Raw genomic sequence first — 12879 nt, forward strand, 5'->3', positions numbered from 1 at the left:
AAACTGTGGTAATCAGTGGTTACACATTTTCGCGCCTTTAAAAACAACAGAAACAGTTTTTTTCGGTGTTCATGTAATGTTTTTCTTTTATCATTGCTTGCTTTCTGCACTGATAGTGTGTGGTATATACAGTGTACATACAGTGTATATGAGGTCCAAATACATTTTTACAAATCAAACTTATTGTAGTACACCATACAATACTTTTTCAGTGAGTCCTTGGTCATGCGGCTCTCTTTCCTTCCCCTGTAAGCTTTTATCTGTGAAAAGGCCCTTTCAACATTGGCATTTGAGACGGGCAACGCCAATACAGCCAGTACACAATTTTCTAACTCTGGCCACTGACATTTTGCTTATCAAGTGGCAAGCATTCTACCATGGAACATGTTGAAGTGCCAAAGTCACTAAAAGTGTTGCCCAGCCAACTCTCAAGGAGTTGTTACACAGCTACACCAATTATGCTGAACACCTGGTAGACAAGGGCTTTTTCAGACTTTAGTTTTTTTATTATGTCCACTACAGCAGTCATGTTGTCCTCTAAAAACCAAAGAATGCAGTAGTGTACTTTTTCACATTACTATCAATTTACGACCAAAGATCCTCACATTTCTTCCCTCTGGCCTCATCACTAAGCAAAGATTCTGTAAACGGTCATCACACAAATAATATAGCATTCACAGCCTCAAGGACTGAGAACCATTGGCTTAATGACACAGTTGGGATGACCAGAATGGACTACAAAGTCAATAGCATTCTTCATTAACTCTAAAGATTATAAAAATGCCTTCAACATACCATCTAGCAGGTGGCAAGGATCTCTTACAGGGAAGCACTTCAGCTTGGGTATCGATTTTAACATGTCAACACACTTAATAATATACGTAGCTGAATCACTACACATACAAACAACATCACTCCAAACTTTGTTGAACTTGGTATGAACTTTTTCCAGCAGCTTTCCATGTTTTCCATTAGTCTAGTGTCATGTTTGCACCACTATCCCAGATGCTTGGTGACAGCACTGATTTCATATATACATGTTACTACACCTTGCATTGAATTTTTAAAGCCTGAGATGTTTGGCAATTCCTCTTCTATCAATACTGACTTGCTGGAAAAGAAGGCTGGTGTATCAAAAGGTTTCACCCATTCTCTGTCTGTGGGTAAATGTGATGTTACATATTGGGAAAGATTATTATGAAACCAGCCATTTTACCCATCAGTGAAAGGATAAAACATAGCCAAAATATCAAATATGATTTGGATATTTCCTCATTCTCCACAGTTTATAAAATAATTATATAAGACCTAAAACATGCTTCTAAACCCTGCATCTTTAAACCAAAGACCACAAAACTGAAAAAAGCAAAAGAAAAATATATTTTTTATGGACAGCCCTAAAAATCAAAAATGAAGCAGAATAATTTTGGCCCAGTCTTTCTTGCTGCAACTTGTATAACAAAGTTACATTGTATTGGCCCTTTCGGGAAGAAATAAAAATGACTCTTTCACTCTCCTTTTCCCTTCTTTGAATGGCATTTAGTTTGTGGTTGTGCGGGCGTTTTTTCAGTGTTTATATGTTTACACTGGTTAGGGCTATTTCCCTTTCGGTGTGGTTTTATCAGTTATTATAGGATTAAACCTAAAACAACATAGCCTAATTATACACTGGGCTGAAGATTCACCCAAAAAAACATATTTGGAAAGATTTGAGAAGAGGAAAATGTGTCAGACTGGACGGAGGGGTATCTGATAAAGATCCCCAAGAAAGGTGACCCGAGTAACTGTGGAAACGACAGAGGGATAATTGTTCTATCGACCTCAGGTAAAGTGCTCACAGAGTCATCCTGAACAGAATGAAGGTGCAAGTTGACACTCAGTTGCAAGACCAGCAAACTGGATTCTGCAAATATAGATGCTGCACACACCAGATTGCAACACTGTGCATCATCATTGAGCAGTCAATGGAATGGAACTCCCCCCTCTATGTCCACTTCATTCACTATGAGAAGGCCTTCAACAGTGTGGACAGAGCAACCTTTTGGAAACTCATTCGCAACTACAGTGTGCCAGATAAACTCGTAAGAATTATCAGGAACTCTTACGAGGGAATGACGTGCAAGATAGTCGACAGAGGACAATTCACAAAAGCCTCAGAAGTGAGGACTGGATTGTTTGCTCTCGCTTTTTCTCCTCCTGCTGGCCATAGACTGGATCATAAAAACATCCACAGCAAGAAGAAATGGGATCAGTTGACACCTTGGCGGCGGGCCACCAGAGTTGTCCCATGGTGGGGAAGGGGAAGGGGAGTTTGGGTGTTTCTGCCGAAGAGGAGACGTGTTGGTCATGGTGTTCTGGAAGTTCTGGTGGTGTCTGTGTCTTTGAAGAAGGAGAGTATGAGCTGGGTGTCATCTGCATATGAGATGATGTTGAGATTGTGGCTGCAAACGATGGGCGCTAGTCGGGTCATGTAGATGATGAACAGTGTGGGGCTCATTGAGGAGCTATGGAGTAAGCTACATATGATGCTCTTGGGGAAGGAGGGATAGTAGTTTGAGTGCATTGCCGCAGATGCTGATGTGGTGAAGTCTTTGGATGAGAATGATGGTGAAAGACTGTGTCAAAGGCTGTTGACAAGTCCAGGAGGATCAGGGCTGCTGATTCGCCGCAGTCCATGATGGCTCTTACGTCGTCTGTGATGGTTATGAGGGCGGTTTCTGTGCTGTGGTTTAAGCAGAACTCGAATTGGGGGGGATCAAGCAGGTGGTTGGATTCCAGGTAGTCTGTGAGTTGGCAGTTGAGGGCTTGCTTCAGCACCTTGGTCGGGAAGGGGAGAAGCGAGATGTGCCGGTAGTTCTTGAGGCTGGATGGGTCCACTGTGTTTTTTTTTCAGAAGTGGTATAACTTTGGATTGTTTCCATCTTTCTGAGAAGGTGGTGGGTCTTAGCGCTGAGTTGATGATGCTGGTGAGCAGGGGTCCGATTTCTTTGTGTCGAAGGTTGAAGGCATGGTGAGGGCAGGGGTTCGTCAGGCTGCGGAATGGATGGAGGACATGAGGGACGCTGTGGTTTCAGTGTCGAGGGGGGACCATTTGGTCAGGCCGTGGGGTGGGAGGAGCTGGGTGGACCGGTTGCAGTGGTTGGGGCTTGACGTTTTTGTACTACTCTCCCGTACCCATTTGCAGACGCAAGAGAAGACTGACAAAGTGGCAGCCGCATCAGCACAACTTAGCCTCAACAACCACAGGGGGAAAACCCAAGATCCTGAAGTCTAACACTGCCAGCATAACTGCCGTCACTCTTGCACGCGATGCACTGGAAGAGGTTTAGGCCATCACAGAAAAGCACAACGGCACAGACGCCAAGGCAAGAATCGACAAAGCAAGGGCTGCCTCCATTCAGCTAAAGAAGTCTGGAGCTCCAAGGACCCAACGTTGCAAACCAAGATCAGGCTTTTTAACACCAACGTAAAATCAGTCCTTTTGTATGGCGCAGAAAGTTTGAGGACAACAGTGACCACCACCAACAAAGTCCAGATCTTTATCAACACCTCCAAATCCATTGGCTAAAGACCTTAAGCAACAACGACCTATGGCAGCAGACTTTCCGACTCCCTGCTCATGAAACAAATTATAAAAAGAAGCTAGAGTTGGATAGGTCACACCTTCCGCAAGCTAGCATGAAACACCACCAGGCAAGCTCTTACCTGGAACTCTCAAGGGAAAAGGAAAAGAGGAAGGCCAAGAAACACCGGGCCTGACTGCAAGGACATGAGTTACACCTGGAGTCAGATTGAAAGAAAAGCCCAAGTCAGAGATGGCTGGATAATCCTGGTTGATGGCCTATATGGTTAGTAGGCATAAGTAAGTAATGGCCGTCTCTGACATCGCTGCAGATGTCCCTCCTGGATAAAGGATCGCTCGCCAGGACAATCTACACAAGCCCAGAGGAGGCATCACAATACTCCACAAGGAGACCATCACTTGCCCCAACCACCTCCACATACGCAGAAACTACCTTCATGGAACACTTCCACTTCTGCCTACAAGTCAGTCACACAGAAATCATCACAAATACCCTCGCCTACTGACCACCTGGACTGCGCGCCACCTTAGGCAACCTCATCACTGGTGTTACAGCCCATATCGCCGTCAATTCCTTCTACTCAGTGACCTCATATTTCATCTTGATGACTCAACTGACCCCAACTCCAGCGTCCTCCTCAAGAGCCTCGCCAACATCAGACTCAACCAAATCGTCTAAGGCCCTACACACAACGGACATACCCTCGACTCCATATTCCCTGCCAGTGACAAGGTCACTTTCAGCCACCTCACCCGCTTACCAGGACTGACCACTCAATCGTACACTTCCACATCAACGCATGCCACTCTAGAACACCCAAATACACCAACAATCTCAGACGCAGGTGGAGCAAGATAGCAGAAGACTGGACCCTCACCCTCAGATCCAATGAGCCAGAACTCACCGGCAACCTACAGACCGACGTAAGAGCCTTTAACAACTGGATCTCCGAATGGGCTGACACACTAGCAGCCCCCCAGGGTAGTCAAACACGCTCAAGCTCACTCGTACATGGAGAACCTGACGAACTTCAAACGTCACTGCAAACAACTGGAGAGAAGATGGAGAACCAGCCATGACCGCAGCACCTGGGACCCCTACAAAGCAGCTCTTAGAAAATACCTTGACCAGATCAAAGAAGCCATGAAAGCCGGATCAAACACTGCCAGAGAACTCTTCAGCATCATCCGAGAATTTTCTAACCCCGCCACTGCCATCAACACAATCACAGAACCTCTGCAACCTCTGTGATTTCTTCACACAAAAAACTTAAAGATCTACAGTAACTTCAAACATCAAACCTCCACTGAAGACCACATTAAACAGCTACCACCACCCACCACCACAAACCAACTCAGGGAATGGAACCCCCCCTCAAGAAAGAAGACAGACAAAATCATGAAAATCATCTAGCAATCCTTGCTCACACCACATCCAAACTTGGGAAGAACCACATCAGCAACTTCCTCACCTCCATCATAAACACATCTATCCACAGTGGCACCTTTCACGACAACTGTAAAGATGCAGCAGTCAAAGCCCTCCTGAAGAAGCCATCAGCTAACCCAGAAGAGGTCAGCAACTAAAGACCCATCTCTCTTCTGCCTTTGCTGCCCAAGGTCATGGAGAAAGCAATCAACATGCAATTCCGCATTCATCTTGACCAGAACCACCTCCTAGATAGCATTCATTTGGAATTCCACAGCAAGGAAACTGCCCTCAAACCAGTTACTGGCAACATCAGGACCATCACGGATACAGGGGAAACTGCAGCCCTAAACCTCCTTGACCTCTCAGCAGCATTGAACGCCGTATCTCACGCCACCCTTATCTTAAGACTCCGGGACGTCAGATTCCAATGCCCTGCCCTCAGACTGATAGTCTCCTCTCTTTTCAACAGAACCTAATGGGTCAGACTCCTCCAATACAGATCAGTACCCATGCAGCTTATCTTCGTAGTCATCCAAAGATCTTCTCTCAGCCCGACCATCTTTAACATCTAAATGATGCATCTCCCATGCATCATCAGAGTCCACAAGATCAACATGGTCTCCTACGCTACTGACACCCAGCTTATCCTCTCCATCACTGACAATAATACCACCAGGACGAATTTCACAATCTGTATGATCGACGTGACCAACTGGATGAAGGACAACAGCCTGAAACTCAACACAGACAAAACCGGTTCCCAGAGAGTGCCTGCAGTCCCCTGACACTCGTGGCCGATGTTATAGTCACTAGAAAAGCAGTCTTGATGATAAGAAGGAAGAGTGGCCACGTGTACAGTGGCTCGAAAGGCAAGTACATACGAAACATCACAACCAGATTGAGATTCCATTGGGGCATGATGAATGTTCTGTGTAGGAACCTGTGTTGGAAACCTTTTAGGAATCTAGTCACAACAGGTGACTTACATAAAGAAGGGTGGTCCAGCAACTGCAAGATCGCCGAAATGGCGGACCAGTAACCTTTAAAAGTGCCCAGAGCAGAGCCCTGACTGGCCAGTGAACTAACAAACAGAACCTGGGATACAGGTGCAGAAAGAGGATCAATGTCTTTAGATGCACACTCTGCCACAAACTCCACTGACTTCGGAAGGAAGGTTGAAAGCTGTCAACTGTTACCGCTCAATCTCCAAGCATGAAGGCAGAGTGTGTACAGATTTGGATGCAGACCCCTTCCCTGCTGCTGTGACAGAAGATATTCCTGAAGAGGCAGCTTGAATGGAGGATCGATGGTCATATTCAGGAGCTTGGAATACCAGACTCTCCTTGCCCAATCTGGAGCAACAAGAAAGACTTGTGCCCGGGTGTCCTGGTCTCCTTGAGCATTCTGGGCAGGAGTTGTATTGGCGGGAAAGCGTACAGAAGTCCAGCAATCCACTTAAGATGAAAAGTTTCTCCGTGCGATACAGAGCCGTCTTGGAAACTCCAATGCGCAAAACAGCTGATATTGCACGTTCTCGGCGGTGGTGAACAGATCTAACCACTCTTAAAAGAGACCTTGCACCACGTCTGGATGGAGACACCATTTGTGATAAGCTCAGCATTAACAGCTGAGTTCGTCAGCCCTGGCGTTCAGAGAGCCTGCCAGGTGTAGAACCACCATGGAAATTCTTTGACGTTCAGCCTTGTTCACAGGTGCAGATCCTCTTGATAAAGGGTCAATAACCCCACCCCGCCCTGTTTGTTTCAGTACCACATAGCAGTGGTGTTGTACATAAACCCCAGTACCAGACATCCCTTGATCAAAAGAAAAAAGGCTTTCAATGCTAACCGGATCACCCAGAGCTCAAACAGGTTGATATGAAGCCTGGATTCTGCGGGAGACCAGAGTCCTCTGATCTCCACCTCTTCCAGACTGATGAATCTGCCACTACAGTCAGCTCTAGTTGGGGAAGGGAGAGGGGTATGTCGCGCACCCAAGCGCGGTTCTTTAGCCACCACTGCAAATGTTTTGTAGTTACCTCCAAGATTTGGACCAGGACTGAGAGATTCCCCTGATGTTTTGCTCTATGGAACTTTAGGTTCCACTGCACAGCCCTCATATGCAAAGGGCATGTGTCACTAGAAGGATGCCATAAGGCCCTTCAGCCTCAGAGTCAGACTCACCAAAAGCCAGGATAGAGAGGGAAACATCGCTTTCATAGCCTGAATACCCTGGACCCGTCATACAGGAGGATAGGCATTACACTGCACCGTGCCCAGAATGGCCACTGATGAAAGGGAGCGCTTGAGAGGGAGCCGGGTGTGACTTCGGCAGGTTGATAGTGAACCTAAGCGAATGCAGAAAGTTTGCCATAGCCTGGAGAAAGAAGACGACTGCCTGAGGTGAGCCTGCCTTTAACAGGTAATAGTGGAGGTAGGTAACAACTGAAACCCCGGACCTCTGCAGATGTGCTGCAACCACCGCTATCCCCTTGGTGAACACACAAGGGGCGCTGGTGAGGCCAAGGGCGAGCATGGTAAGCTGAAAGTGCTCTTGGACCACTGTGAAACGCATGTAGCGCCTGAGGGCAGGCAGGACTGAGATTTGAAAGTATGTGTCACTCAAGTCCAACGCTACCATCTAGTCTCCAGGGTCTGGGGCAGACAGGATCTGAGCTAAGGTGAGAATCTTGAATTTCAGGAAGAAGTTGAGGAGGCACAGGTCTAGGATAGGACAAGGGCTTCCGTACTATTTGGACACTAAACAGTACCTGGAATAGCAGCCATGACCTGCTTCTAAAGCTAGCTCCATGGCCCCTTTGGCCAAAAGGGCCGACACTTACTGGTGGAACATGGATAGATGATTCTCTATCAGTCAGGCGTAAGTGGGTGGTATGGGTGGGAGGGTCTCCAGAAAGGGGAGGAGTAGCCACTCTGGACTATTTGTAAAACCCACTTGCCTGATGATATGGACTCCTAGTGGGACAGGTGATGGCGGAATTTGCCTCCTACTAGGTGCTCGTGCTGATATAAGGGCAAACTAACAGGATTGGAGGCTCTGGCTGCCAGGTGGGTGGTAGCCCGACCCAACGTCTGGCTGGTGGTCCTACTAATCTGTGGGAACCGTGTCCATGCCACAAAATTGGCTGGGCGAAAGGGACCCAGTTGGTAGCCCCTACCACATGCGGTGTTCCTCCACCACCGTGCTAGACTGTTGGAATGGAAAATCCTCTTAAGTATCCAGCCTTTTGGATTCCCTATCTGGTGGAGTGGTAGGGAACGCACCAGGATTGATCACGGAAGTGGAGGCTTGGACCACCAAGCGCTCCTGGGGTCCCCAGAAGCGGGGCAATAGCGGTGAACAGTTGTTATGTGCACTGGAGCCCCTGTGCAGGGCTGAGACCAGGCCCCAATGTATCTGCAAGAGGTTCAGTGAATAGAAGTAAAGGTTAAGAAAGCGTGACTCCTGACTGAAGCACCTCTGTCAAGAGGTTCGTTGTGACTGCCCCTGTGGGCAACTGAAGGTCAAAGACCTTAGCTGCCCTCTGCACCACCATTGCAAATGAGCCACGGAAGGGGGAGAGACCAGGCCAGTGTCAGGTAAGGTGTCAATACCACTGACATCCGGCAGTTCCTCGTACAAGTTGTCCTCTGGTTCATCAAGGGGATGGTGGTAACCATAGGAGTCCTCTGAGCCCCAATCAATCGTCACCCTCACCAGGCCTGTCAAAGGAAAAAGGCACTGGCTCAAGCACAGAAGACTTGGTACCGTTTAGCACTGGGGTTGGCATCACACGATGTTCATACGGCTCTGTGTCAGAGTGAGGCAAGATGATGAGGGGACGTCAAAGCACTGAGAGCGACAGCATTGAAGCGGGTGCTAACAAAGGTCGCAGTCACGGCCACTCCCGATCCTGTACTGGATCCAAGGGGCCCGACTGCCTTCAGGGTAAACCTGCCAGTGTGGAACTAGTAGGGACTCCTCCCGCACCCATGGTGCCCGAAGGTGTTCCAGAGGGTCGGGCCGCCCAAACACGAAGTGCATAGCCTCATAAAACTAATTACGTTGGGCAGTGGTTGTTCTGGCTCCGGGAGGCTCTGGAAGGTATGGAGCAGACCCTGGCACAGGATCCACTGTGGAACGAGGCCTAGAGTGCCGACGCTCCCAAGTCCGATGACTTGGACCGGCGCTGGGAAGGTGAAGACCTCCTAGACTTCTTCGGCTTGTGGGACTTACCGACGACTTGGATTATTATAATAATTGGGAGTAGATCTGCAAGTATTCCTGGAACCTTTGGCGCGACCGGGATAGACAGCGGTGTGGGGTTGTCCGGTGTCAGGCAGCGAGGAGCTTCAAGGACTGTTCCCTCAGTGTTTTCAGATTCATGGCATGGCTGTCCTCGCAGATCTTTGAGTCATGGTCTCGCTCAAAGCACCGTAGGCAAACCAATTGACAGGCACCACACAGTTTAAAACCTATTAGCTTTTTAGGGGACATCCCTGGCACAACAGAAGATGAATTTCTCAAAACAGCTTCGACAAAAGTGAAGGAAAAATTCAGTCAAAAAATGAATGGGGGTAGCTCTCTCTGGATCTGCGTTGACTGGCAGGGAAAGGAACTGATGTCAGCGCTCTGGGGTGGCGCCTATATGGGCACTGTGCATGTCACTTTCTGTGAGGACAACGTTGATGGGGAGCCAAATACCACCTACCTGCACACAGGGGTGCCGCTCAAGATTTTCCAGGTCTAGTCTGATGCCTAGTGATTATTCTAAGGTAAAGAATCTGTGGCTAAAAGTCTCTATCAGATATCAGTTTTTACTAATAAAGAGGATTTTAAACTACAATTCAATAATTCATTTCATTGTAAACAGTACATCTCTATCTGCTCCGATCTAAATTTACCATTTATTAACAATAATAAGGTACCCCAATGTTAATCTCTGAGACTGGCCTTAACATAGTGAAAAACAACTTTAGGATTTTTTACTGTCAGGGCATGTAAATCTTTAACCCACATGTCCTTATTTTAAAATAACCTGCATCATGCCCTAAGAGTGGTTAGGGCCTACATTAGGGGTGACTTCTAAGTTCCAACAAGCATTGGAAACGCAATAGGTCTCGCATTTGTTGGAGCTGGAGCTATTGGCATTGTAAATGACAATGTTTTGTACTTTGCAATAGGTCTTGTATTTGTTGGAGCTATTCGCATTGTAAATGGCAATGTTTTTTTATTTATCCTTGGGGTTTTATATAGCGCAAACTTAACAGCCTCAGTTGTGAATTTCTATTCATCAGAGTTTTGCAAACCCTGAAATTTGCCCAGGTAAAGTGCTAACAGTATACATATGGGCACTGTTTAATAAACGAAGCCACTTCAATACAAGAGCAAAGGTGACTGAGTGACTGCTTCTGGGTTGACTGTATTACTTACAGTCACTGCCCTTTAAAGCTAGCTAGCCCGCTACTATGAGTTTATCAAACAATGCTATTTTGCTTATGTTATGTTATGCTATTCTATGTTATGCTATGTTTTGTTGTGTTTTGTTATTTTATGCTATGTTTTGTTTTCTTATGCTATGCTTTGTTTTGTTATGCTAGGTTTTGTCATGCTATGTTATAATGTTATGTTATAAATGGATTTGTATCGCGCACTGTTACTCAAGAGTGTCCTGGCGCGTGGAGAGAACAATGACAGATTAAGCAGGGGGTCTAGACCACTTGTTGAAACAGATGTGTTTTCAGGAGTTTTTTAAAAGTGTTTTGTTGTGTTTTGTTATGCTATGCTATGTTTTGTTATGCTATTTTGTTTTGCTATGCTATGTTACATTTTGTTATGCTATGTTTTGTTTTGTTATGCTACGCTATGTTTTGTTATGCTACGCTATGTTTTGTTATGCTATGCTTTGTTTTGTTATGCTATGTTTTGTTATGCTATGCTATGTTTTGTTATGCTATGCTATGCTTTGTTTTGCTATGCTATGTTCCGTTATGCTATGTTCTGTTATCCTATGCTTAGTTATACTATGCAATGGTTTGTTATGCTATGCAATGTTTTGTTGTGTTATGTTATGCTATGTTTTGTTATGCAATGCTATGTTTTGTTTTGCTATGCTATGCTTTGTTATGCTATGCTTTGTTTTGTTATGCTATGCTTTATTGTGTTTTGTTATGCTATGTTTTGTTATGCTATGGTATGTTTTGTTGTGTTTTGCTATGCTATGTTTTGCTATGTTTTGTTTTGTTATGCTATGTTGTGTGTTTTGTTATGCTTTCTTATGCTATGTTTTGTTTTGCTATGTTTTGTTATGCGATGCTATGTTTTGCTGTGTTTTGTTATGCTATGCTGTTTTGTTATGCTATGTGGTTATGTTTTGTTATGCTATGCTTTGTTTTGTTATATGTTTTGTTGTGTTTTGTTATGCTATGCTTTCTTATGGTGTGCTATGTTTTGTTGTGTTTTGTTATTGCTATGCTTTGTTTTGTTATCCTATGTTTTAGTATGCTATGCTTTGTTGTGTTTTGTTATGAAATGCTGTGTTTTGCGTTTTGCTATGCTGTTTTGTTATGCTATGCTATGTTTTGTTGTTTTGTTATGCTATGCTTTGTTATGCTGTTTTGTTGTGTTTTGTTATGCTATGCTTTATTATGCTATGTTTTGCTTTGCTATGCTTTGTTATGCTATGCTATGTTTTGTTTTGTTATGCTATGCTATGTTTTGTTTTGTTATGCTATGCTATGTTATGAAATGCTGTTTTGTTTTGTTATGCTATGTTTTGTTGTGTTTTGCTATGCTATGATTTTGTGCTATGCTATGTTTTGTAATGCTATGTTTTGTTATGCTATGCTATGTGTTGTTGCTATGCTGTTTTGTTATGTTAAGCTATGTTTTGTTTTGCTATGCTATGTTTTGTTGTGTTTTTATGCTATATTTTGTTGTGTTTTTATGCTATGTTTTGTTATGCTATGTTTTGTTGTGTTTTTTATGCTATACTATGTTAGGCAATACTATTTTTTGTTATGCTATATTTTGCTATGCTATGGTATGCTTTATTATGATGTTTTGTTTTATTATGCTATGCTATGTTTTGTTATGCTTGGTTTTGTTATGCTATGCTATGATTTGTTATGATATGCTATGTTTTGTTGTGTTAGGCTAGGCTATGTTATGTTGTGTTAGGCTAGGCTGTGTTGTGTTAGGCTAGGTTGTGGTGTGTTGTTTTATGTTTTTGTTTTGTTATGTTATACTATGTTTTGTTATGTTATACTATGTTTTGTTATGCTATACTATGTTATGCTGTACTATGTTATGTTATGCTATACTATGTTATGCTATACTATGATATGTTTTGTTATGCTATGGTATGATTTGTTATGTTAGGCTATGTTTTTTATGTTAAGTTTTGTTAAGTTATGTTATGCTACGCAATGGTATACAACGCTCGGCTATGTTTTAATACAATCACAAACCCATGATGTGGCACCTATAATACCAGCACCACCCAGTGCTGTTGCACAGACAATATCTGTACGCCCCCTGCTGTGGCAGAGACAATACCAGCACCACTCCATGCTGTGGAGCACAAATACCTGCATGCCCCCATGCTGTGGCACAGACAATCTAGGCACAGTCCCTGCCCCAGCACAAGCCCTTCGCCTGAACACACTGGAACAGCCCGGGCCGTGTGCAAAGACCTCCCATGCACAATCCCCCATTGGACACGTCCCCTCTTCCTGGCATGTAGCACACCTGGACAGCATCTGTTTCTGTGGGTTCGCCTGTACAGACCATAGGCATTTCTACAGATGCCACATGCCGCTGCACAGACCTCGAGAGCCGTGTCTTGGGAAAGGGTGTCCAGCAC

At 44.9% G+C, this 12879-nt stretch overlaps 1 protein-coding gene across 2 annotated transcripts in view; it reads right to left on the reverse strand.

Annotated features, from left to right (window-relative positions):
• The window catches only part of NEK7 (NIMA related kinase 7), a 364704-nt gene that overhangs the window by 47781 nt on the left and 304044 nt on the right, over positions 1-12879 (reverse strand). The gene's annotated exons all lie outside the window — the stretch shown is intronic.

This window comes from Lissotriton helveticus, chromosome 1_1, assembly GCF_964261635.1.
Source record: "Lissotriton helveticus chromosome 1_1, aLisHel1.1, whole genome shotgun sequence".
Classification (NCBI taxonomy): Eukaryota; Metazoa; Chordata; class Amphibia; order Caudata; family Salamandridae; genus Lissotriton; species Lissotriton helveticus.